We start from the raw sequence: 7,375 nt of genomic DNA on the forward strand, positions 1-7,375 counted from the left end.
CTTTGGGACGACGGTCCTGACGTGGGCGCTGCTGCTGCTGCTGTTGGGGAGGACGTTGAGGGCGTTGTTGATGCTGTGGAGGAGGCATGTAGGGCTGCATATACGGCACAGGGGCAAACTGCGACAGATATGGAGCTGGTGGAGGGTACTGGTGGGGCATATAAGGAGCCGGCTGATGGTATGGAGGCATGTACGGGGCCTGTGGAGGATACTGATGAGCAGGCGCATACTGAGGAGCCGGAGGAGCAGGCGCATACTGATGGACTGGAGGAGCAGGCGCATATGAAGGGGACGGCTGATACTGATGGGCCGGCTGGTAGGAAGGATGATGAGGAGGCATGTATAGTGCTGACGCAGGCTGTTTTGCCGGACCTTCTGCAGAGTCAAGGTTCGGAACACGAGAAGCAGCATTAACAGAGGACATAAACGATCCGGAAGCTTGACCAGTAACAGAGAGCATAGCATCACGGCTTTCATAAGACAGCAGCTGAGAGCACATGTCATTGAGAGATGTGGAGGGAACAACTTTGAGGGCAGCAACAAACCCATTATAGGAACTATCAAGCCCATTCATGATATAATCCTTGAGTTCATCATCATCAACGATCTTTCCCGCAGTAGCAAGTTCAGAAGCAAAACCTTTCATCTTGGTAATGTATTGTTGGGCTGTCATATCAAGTTTCTTTGTGTTGGTGAGGGCACCACGGATGTTGGAAACCCGTGATTTTGACTGAGAAGAAAACAGCTCGTGGATAGCATGCCAAACTTCAGCCGCATGAACCATACCATAGATATGCGAGAGAATATCTTCAGACAGAGAGTTGACGATGTAACTTACGACCTGTTGATCCCGCATGATCCAAACATCATAGGCAGGATTGGGAATCTGGATCTTCTCCTTGTTATCATCTTCGCCATCGACGTACTCCGGCGGTGGCAGATCGGAACCTTCAAGCAATCGCATAACGCGAGCTCCACGGAGGGTGGGCAGGATTTGAGCTTGCCACGAGAGGAAGTTGTCCCGCGTGAGCTTTGTGGCAGGGGGAGCACCAAAAGTCGCCCCAGCAGAGGAGGACGAAGACGCCATGGATGATGTGTGGCGGCAGAGATCGGCTAGGGCTTGGGTGTTGGAGGGTTGTTGAAGATTGGAATTGTCCTGAAGGCGATCAAGGGCGTGGTGTTTGTAGATGTGATCCTGGGAAGGCTAAGTTGTGGGTGTTGAGATCGGCAGGTAATATCGGCGACCAAGTCCTGGCGACGACGGAGAGAAGCTCCAGATCGCGGCGGCTAGAGGGAGGGAAGGGAGGGGCCTGATACCATGTTAATTCTGAGGTGAACGGACGTACCCTTTGGGGTAGCCGGTTACGTGTTTATATACACGGGAAGAGCCCCCGTGATGGCGTATACAACGAGGATACGTATTGGGGTAGAGTACTACTCTATACCCAATACGTATAGTACAATAACTCTAATACTCCCATACTTGACTGTGACTGTAAAAGGTTGTTACTCCTACCTTATATCTTTCCGTACGGCGCCCTGATATACTCCATCGTTCCAACGAGGCATGCACTAGAATAGTGCAACTTGCCATGGGCAAGTGGCGCTCGCCGTACGCGCTCCGCCTGCGGGCCAACACGTACGTGCCGTGCAGGACCCGGAGCAATGCATGGGAGGGCCGAGGGGGCTCCGGCCGGTCGGACCATCGTGGGGCTCGTCCCACATGGACGCGCATGGCTCAAGAGCTGGACAAACACGCACCCCCGTTCATTCCTGTCGGTTAACCATGCATGCCATCTTTCTCGTCATCTCTGCGGAGGATTGCTAGCTGCTAATCCCTCACAAAGAGCTACAGACCGACACTATTAAGCATAGTATACTACGCTTCCTACATGCATGGATTAGAAACAGTCTCTGCACATTCATGCGTGTGGACGTGCATGGCTCAACAGCCGGGCAAACACGCACCCCGTTTCACTCATGTCGGGTCGCCAACTCGCCATGCCACCTTCCTCGTCATCCCTGCCGAGGCTTGCTCGCTATAGTACTATACCACTATGCGCTTCCTGCATGCACGCACATGCATGGATTAAAAACGGTCCTTGCGCCACGTAGAGATCATGCAGTAGTCCGTACGCATACGTGATACGGTACAACAAAGTGGCAGAAAACCATGGCACAGATCGAGCACTGCTATACCACTTGGATCTACTGGAGCACTGTATCCGACTCAACATCGCCGAGATCTTGCGCGCACGATCGCCTCGGAAGCCGCACGCCTTTCCGAGACCTCGGTCCCGGTCACATGGAGTGGGAGACTGTGCATGCATGCAGGCAGGCATGCCATCGCCATGCCAGGTTCTCCAACCGAGCACATCACGGACAGAGCCCATCGACCCAACTCGCCGTTTGGGACACCTCCTTTCCCCTGATATGCGCCCGTGAGGCTAACTCTACCGCGCGATCTCAAACGGACATTCGTTTTGTCTGAATTCTGTTCGTTTGGGTAGGAATTTGGGGTCGTGTTCGGGTGTGTCCTGGGATACGGTGGCCGTGCGCCCAGCACGCGGACGCATCCCGACCGCATCCTGTCCGCGTATTATTTCTTTGTAAGTCCTTAACTTTATTTCATCATTCATTTTAGGTACATGAAAAATACATCATCACATTTTGACTAGTACATTTTAGAAGATACCCAACTTTCATAACTGCTCTCTTGAGTTGGGTTAGGGCCTTCTCGATGCACTCTTTGTTGATCTGTGGAGGAGGAGGCTCGATCTGGCATCCTCCTTTCTTCTTCAAGCCAGAAGTCGATGTTGCTTCCTCCTCACACCTAGTCTTATGTCTAGTCTCTAATCTAGCAACAAGTGCACTTGTCTCATTTACAGCCTCTATGCTAACTAAAAGTGCACGAACATGTATTAAATTTCGCTCTATCAATATATCGATGTACTCTTCTTCCCAATACCAAAACTTGCATTCATTCTACACAACAAAATTTAAAGTTAGCACAACTAGTCAAATCTAGAGCACAAACCGAAGCTAAAAAAACGCATACCCCATCGTTTAAGCACTTGATGAACACCCATCCGGGATGTTTCGGCGTTTTAGACACGCGGCGCACGACCATCCTTGGGCAGTGGTCGCACTTAATGAGTGGCAACGGTGCGCCGGCGAGCTTTTGGGCAAGCACCGAGCCCGGCCGGCGGCCGTTCGTGTATCTGCCGGCGGACCACCGACGGTGCAGATCCGAGCGGCTAGAGGAGGAGCCACTGCCTGCATGTGGCCTTGCGGCCCTGCCAGGGCCTTCCGGCGAGGTGCCCGGCCAGTCCATGGCGCGGCCCGGCCTCCCACAGCCGGCCGAACTCAAGACCGACCGGATCCGCCCCAAAACCGGCCGGCGGGTGCGCAAACCAGGTGGCCGTGGTTGGGTAGCTCGGCGGCGCCGAGGGGAAGGGGTTGGGCGATCTCGCGTCCGAACTGCACGGCTGCAATGGCAGCGACGGCGGCGGCGAGGGGAAGAGTGGGGAAGAGTGGAGGGGGTGCGGCCGGAGGGAGGAAGGGGGCGGATAGAAAATGGCCTGCGTTGTGCCACCGACGGACGGGCCAGGGGAGGACACGCGCAGACGACCCGCGCGTCCGCGTGGTGTCCGTTTCACCCCAAAAGCGGCGCAAACTTGGGCCGCGGATGGGTCGAAAGCGGATACAAAGCAGACAAAAGTCCGTTTACGGCCGCGCGCTTGGCCGTCTTGTTTGTCCCTTTTATCCCGAATGGACGGGAACGGATAGGATAGGGTCGCGCGGTGGAGTTGGCCTGCCCAACCAGGCCCCCGACAACCTATACATATACCTACCTAGGAGTAGGCTTCTGTAGGTCCATTACCGTGTCGCTGTCTCACTGATGCCTCCCTCTATTGCTGTGCTTGGTGTAATTTGTGCTTCACTTACTCGTGGGCCCATCATCAGCGGAGTGCAGTCTATGACCGGTGTTCACCACGTATCGACGGAAGACGAGATAGGCGACCCGGGACCGCCTGCCACGGTCTGTGGCTACCAAAGTCGCGGCAAATGGCCCCTCCATGACCTGTTGTGGCAAAACTGGTGGGTAGAAGCGCCTGTGGCATGTGGGTGCAGTTTACCTCGGTGGATCATTCCGGCGGTCGTGCCTTTATCTGTACGGTCAAGAGTATAGTTTACGTTGAGGAGGAGGAGGAGCGCATTCTTACCGCTGGATTCAAATTATTACGTACATTATCCACTGTTTGTTTATTCATCGCAACTACACTACTAGGACGAGTAATTTACATTGGACAAAATGACAATATTGTTAGCATTTTGACACCAACTCTGTCATCAATAATGACTTAGGTAGCATTTTTAACTAAATTAGGACGTGTTTGGTAGCCCACATAGAGGCCAACCAGAGCCGCGCAGGAGGAAAATGGATTGTCTGGTTCCTCGTGTTCATTGTTGAGCCTTCATCACATGGACCTCAAAGCACCTTCCACTCAGGCCCGTTGGAAACGCTCAAATTGGTAGTTTTTCCAGAGCTAGGCCCGTTAGATGCATGTGGGCGGCGACGGCTGCACGCGAGAAGCCTGGCTCGAGAAGCCGCGTTGCTTCCCGAAGCGCTGGCAATAATTACCCTCACCGCTCTCTCTCCCCCCTCTCTCACTCTCCCACTCTCACTCGCAACGGCGACATTCAGCGGATCGAAGAACGGCAAGGCAACCGCTGGCCTTCATCACCGGCATCCGATCTGCGACATTACCCGCAGCACTTCGGCAATGGCGGTAAGCATATTTTTCACCGTCCTCACTTACCATTTTGCATTCGATCCACATTTAGATTCGATCTGCCTTATGGGCGAATGGAGAATCAGAGTAAATAGCCATAGCACTGACCATAACATCACCATGAGTTCCTAGTAGCTATAGATTTTAGGATTCCTATCCGGATTGAGTATAAGGGCAAGGGGAATGGGGATTGGGGGTAAATCTTACACATTGTATTTTAATCTTAGCCCTGCCGACCCTTGAAGCGATTGGAGCGGGTAGCCTTGGCCTTGTTCTTGTCTGGCTGGACCACTGTATCGTCGTCCTCGCTGAAGTACAAATCGATTTGCAACGTATGGTGGCCTGGTGCCGACGCCTTGACAACCATCTCCACCGCTTCTTCTTCCTCCTCCGGCTCCAAACCGATGGTCTCCGGCACCACCCAAGTCCTATTCTAGTATGTTGTGGCACGTTGGTCATGACGAGCCCTGTACTCCCTGACTCATGGCCTAAGGAAGGATGTCGACTGAAGTAGCGCGCTTCGCTGGGTCAGGAATCATCGTCTTCAACTCTTTCACCGCCGCCTTCTTCACCACAGCGTCTGCCTCCTTGTGCATGTCTTCGATGCTACTGAAATTCGGAACACGCTTTCATGGTGTTCTCAAACAAGATGCGGTCACCGAGCGAACACCCGAGAGAGTCCAATGCCCTAATGGAAGGGGTTGGGGTTGGACTTGGAGTTCATGGCGATGGATAGGAGGAACAATTGTAGACAGAGAAGAGAGAGGGTTAACATATAGTGCGGTTTTGGGTAATTAGTGGTCGTCAGGGTGGGTAAACATAGGGCTTTGGACGGTATGTTTTAATATCAATCAACCTTTGAACATTGTGATTTGCATAACGCCATGAACTTTGTGCTGTTCATAATACAGATCGAGACGGAGAACAACGATAAGGTTAGAAATACTCCTTCTTGAAACCTGTTATGTTCAAGTGTGGTAGTATGTTAAAAACTGCTTGCTATTGTTTAGAACAATGTTTAAGTGTGGTAGCATGTTAAACTGTTTACTGCATGCTCTCTTTTGTGTGTCTTTGGGTTGTTCTACACGCCCATGAGTGCTAATAACCTCACCACCTCACCGAAGAGGTTGCCAAACAACAAGCATTGCATGAAACCAAACATCGTGCTTTCTGTTTCCGCCTAAACAAGCGGTCAAGCAAACGACCCACCTTTCGTTACGCCCCATGCAGGCTAGAGGGCATGCATGCAACCACACTAAGTTGGTTTTTTTTTGCCGATTTTCCCTCAGTCAGGCCCAACTGGGAAGCATATGCTATGCAAGCAAAAGTTGCTATGAGAACCAAACACGTCCTTCTCCGTCATGAGGGTCGACCAATTTTGTTGAATGGGTGACTTTGTGTTAGGCAGGGTGAGGACTCTATGAATAAGGCTTTTGCCGCGTCCGATAAATAAAGCACTCACCAAGTCCATACGACAAGGTCAAGTTTCGGAATGAAAATTAAAATAATTTGCTCGGGAATCAACACAAACACTCCGGAAGAAACTATAAAAGAACGGGAAAAGGACCACCAAGTGGCCGGTAGCTTGGACGATCTGCGGCGAAGGAAGTCAGTGAGCCACTGGAGTCAAGGCGTGCATCAAACGGGCAAGAGGATCGCGATCCCGCCGCCTCAAAAAGCGGGTGTCAATGCTGCAGAAATGCAAGGTATTTGAAGATAGCATCACATGCCCGCCTAAAAAGTACCCACTGAATAACCATCTTGTAACACGTCATCCACAAGGTCCAAGGTAGCACCGCGAACATGAGCCAGAAGAGGTGTATCCTCCTTCCGGTTTGGTTGCCACCAGATTTAAGGAACTCGACCAGATCCAGGGACTCTCAGTCGGGCCCTAGAGCCTTACGGACAAAGCTCCAAATAAATATTGGGGGAGTGCATGAGAATAAGATGTATGTCACTGTCTCCGGAACATCATAAAGAGGACATATCTTGTCTCCAGGACCATGTCGCATGATCACCTTCGTCCCAGAAGGGAGACGACACCGCAGTAGCTGCCAAACAAAGATTTTGATCTTGAGAGGCACTGACGGTTTCCATAGTGGGAAGGTCCGGGAAAGAGATGATCGTCGGTATACGGCATGACAAACCGAGCCAATAAAAAAGATCCCCGGATGGGTCAATCGACAAGATATGGTGTTCGGATAGTCTGTGAGCACCGGCGGGAGGGCAGACCTCAAGTTGGTCCAGTCCTCGGTCTCCATGAGCCCAAAGGAACGTCGAAATAGGATGTTCCAATAACCATTGTGCGCCGCCGTCAAGACCAACAATAACGGATCCGAGCAGATGACAAATATTTGGGAACTCTGCACACACAATGAAGCCTCGTCAAACCATGGGTTAAGCAAGAAGTGGGTCCCCTCTCCATTGGCAATGGATATGGAGGGCCCGTTGCAGATCTCATGTTTGATCCGTCGGATGGCTCTCCAGAATTGAGAGCCCGAGCCCACCCAATGCCGAAAAGCAAGGTGGGACGGCCTTGCAGGTACTTTGCTTGAACAAGCTATAGCAATAACACCCCC

The sequence above is a fragment of the Triticum dicoccoides genome, chromosome 7A (assembly GCF_002162155.2).
Source record: "Triticum dicoccoides isolate Atlit2015 ecotype Zavitan chromosome 7A, WEW_v2.0, whole genome shotgun sequence".
Taxonomy (NCBI): Eukaryota; Viridiplantae; Streptophyta; class Magnoliopsida; order Poales; family Poaceae; genus Triticum; species Triticum dicoccoides.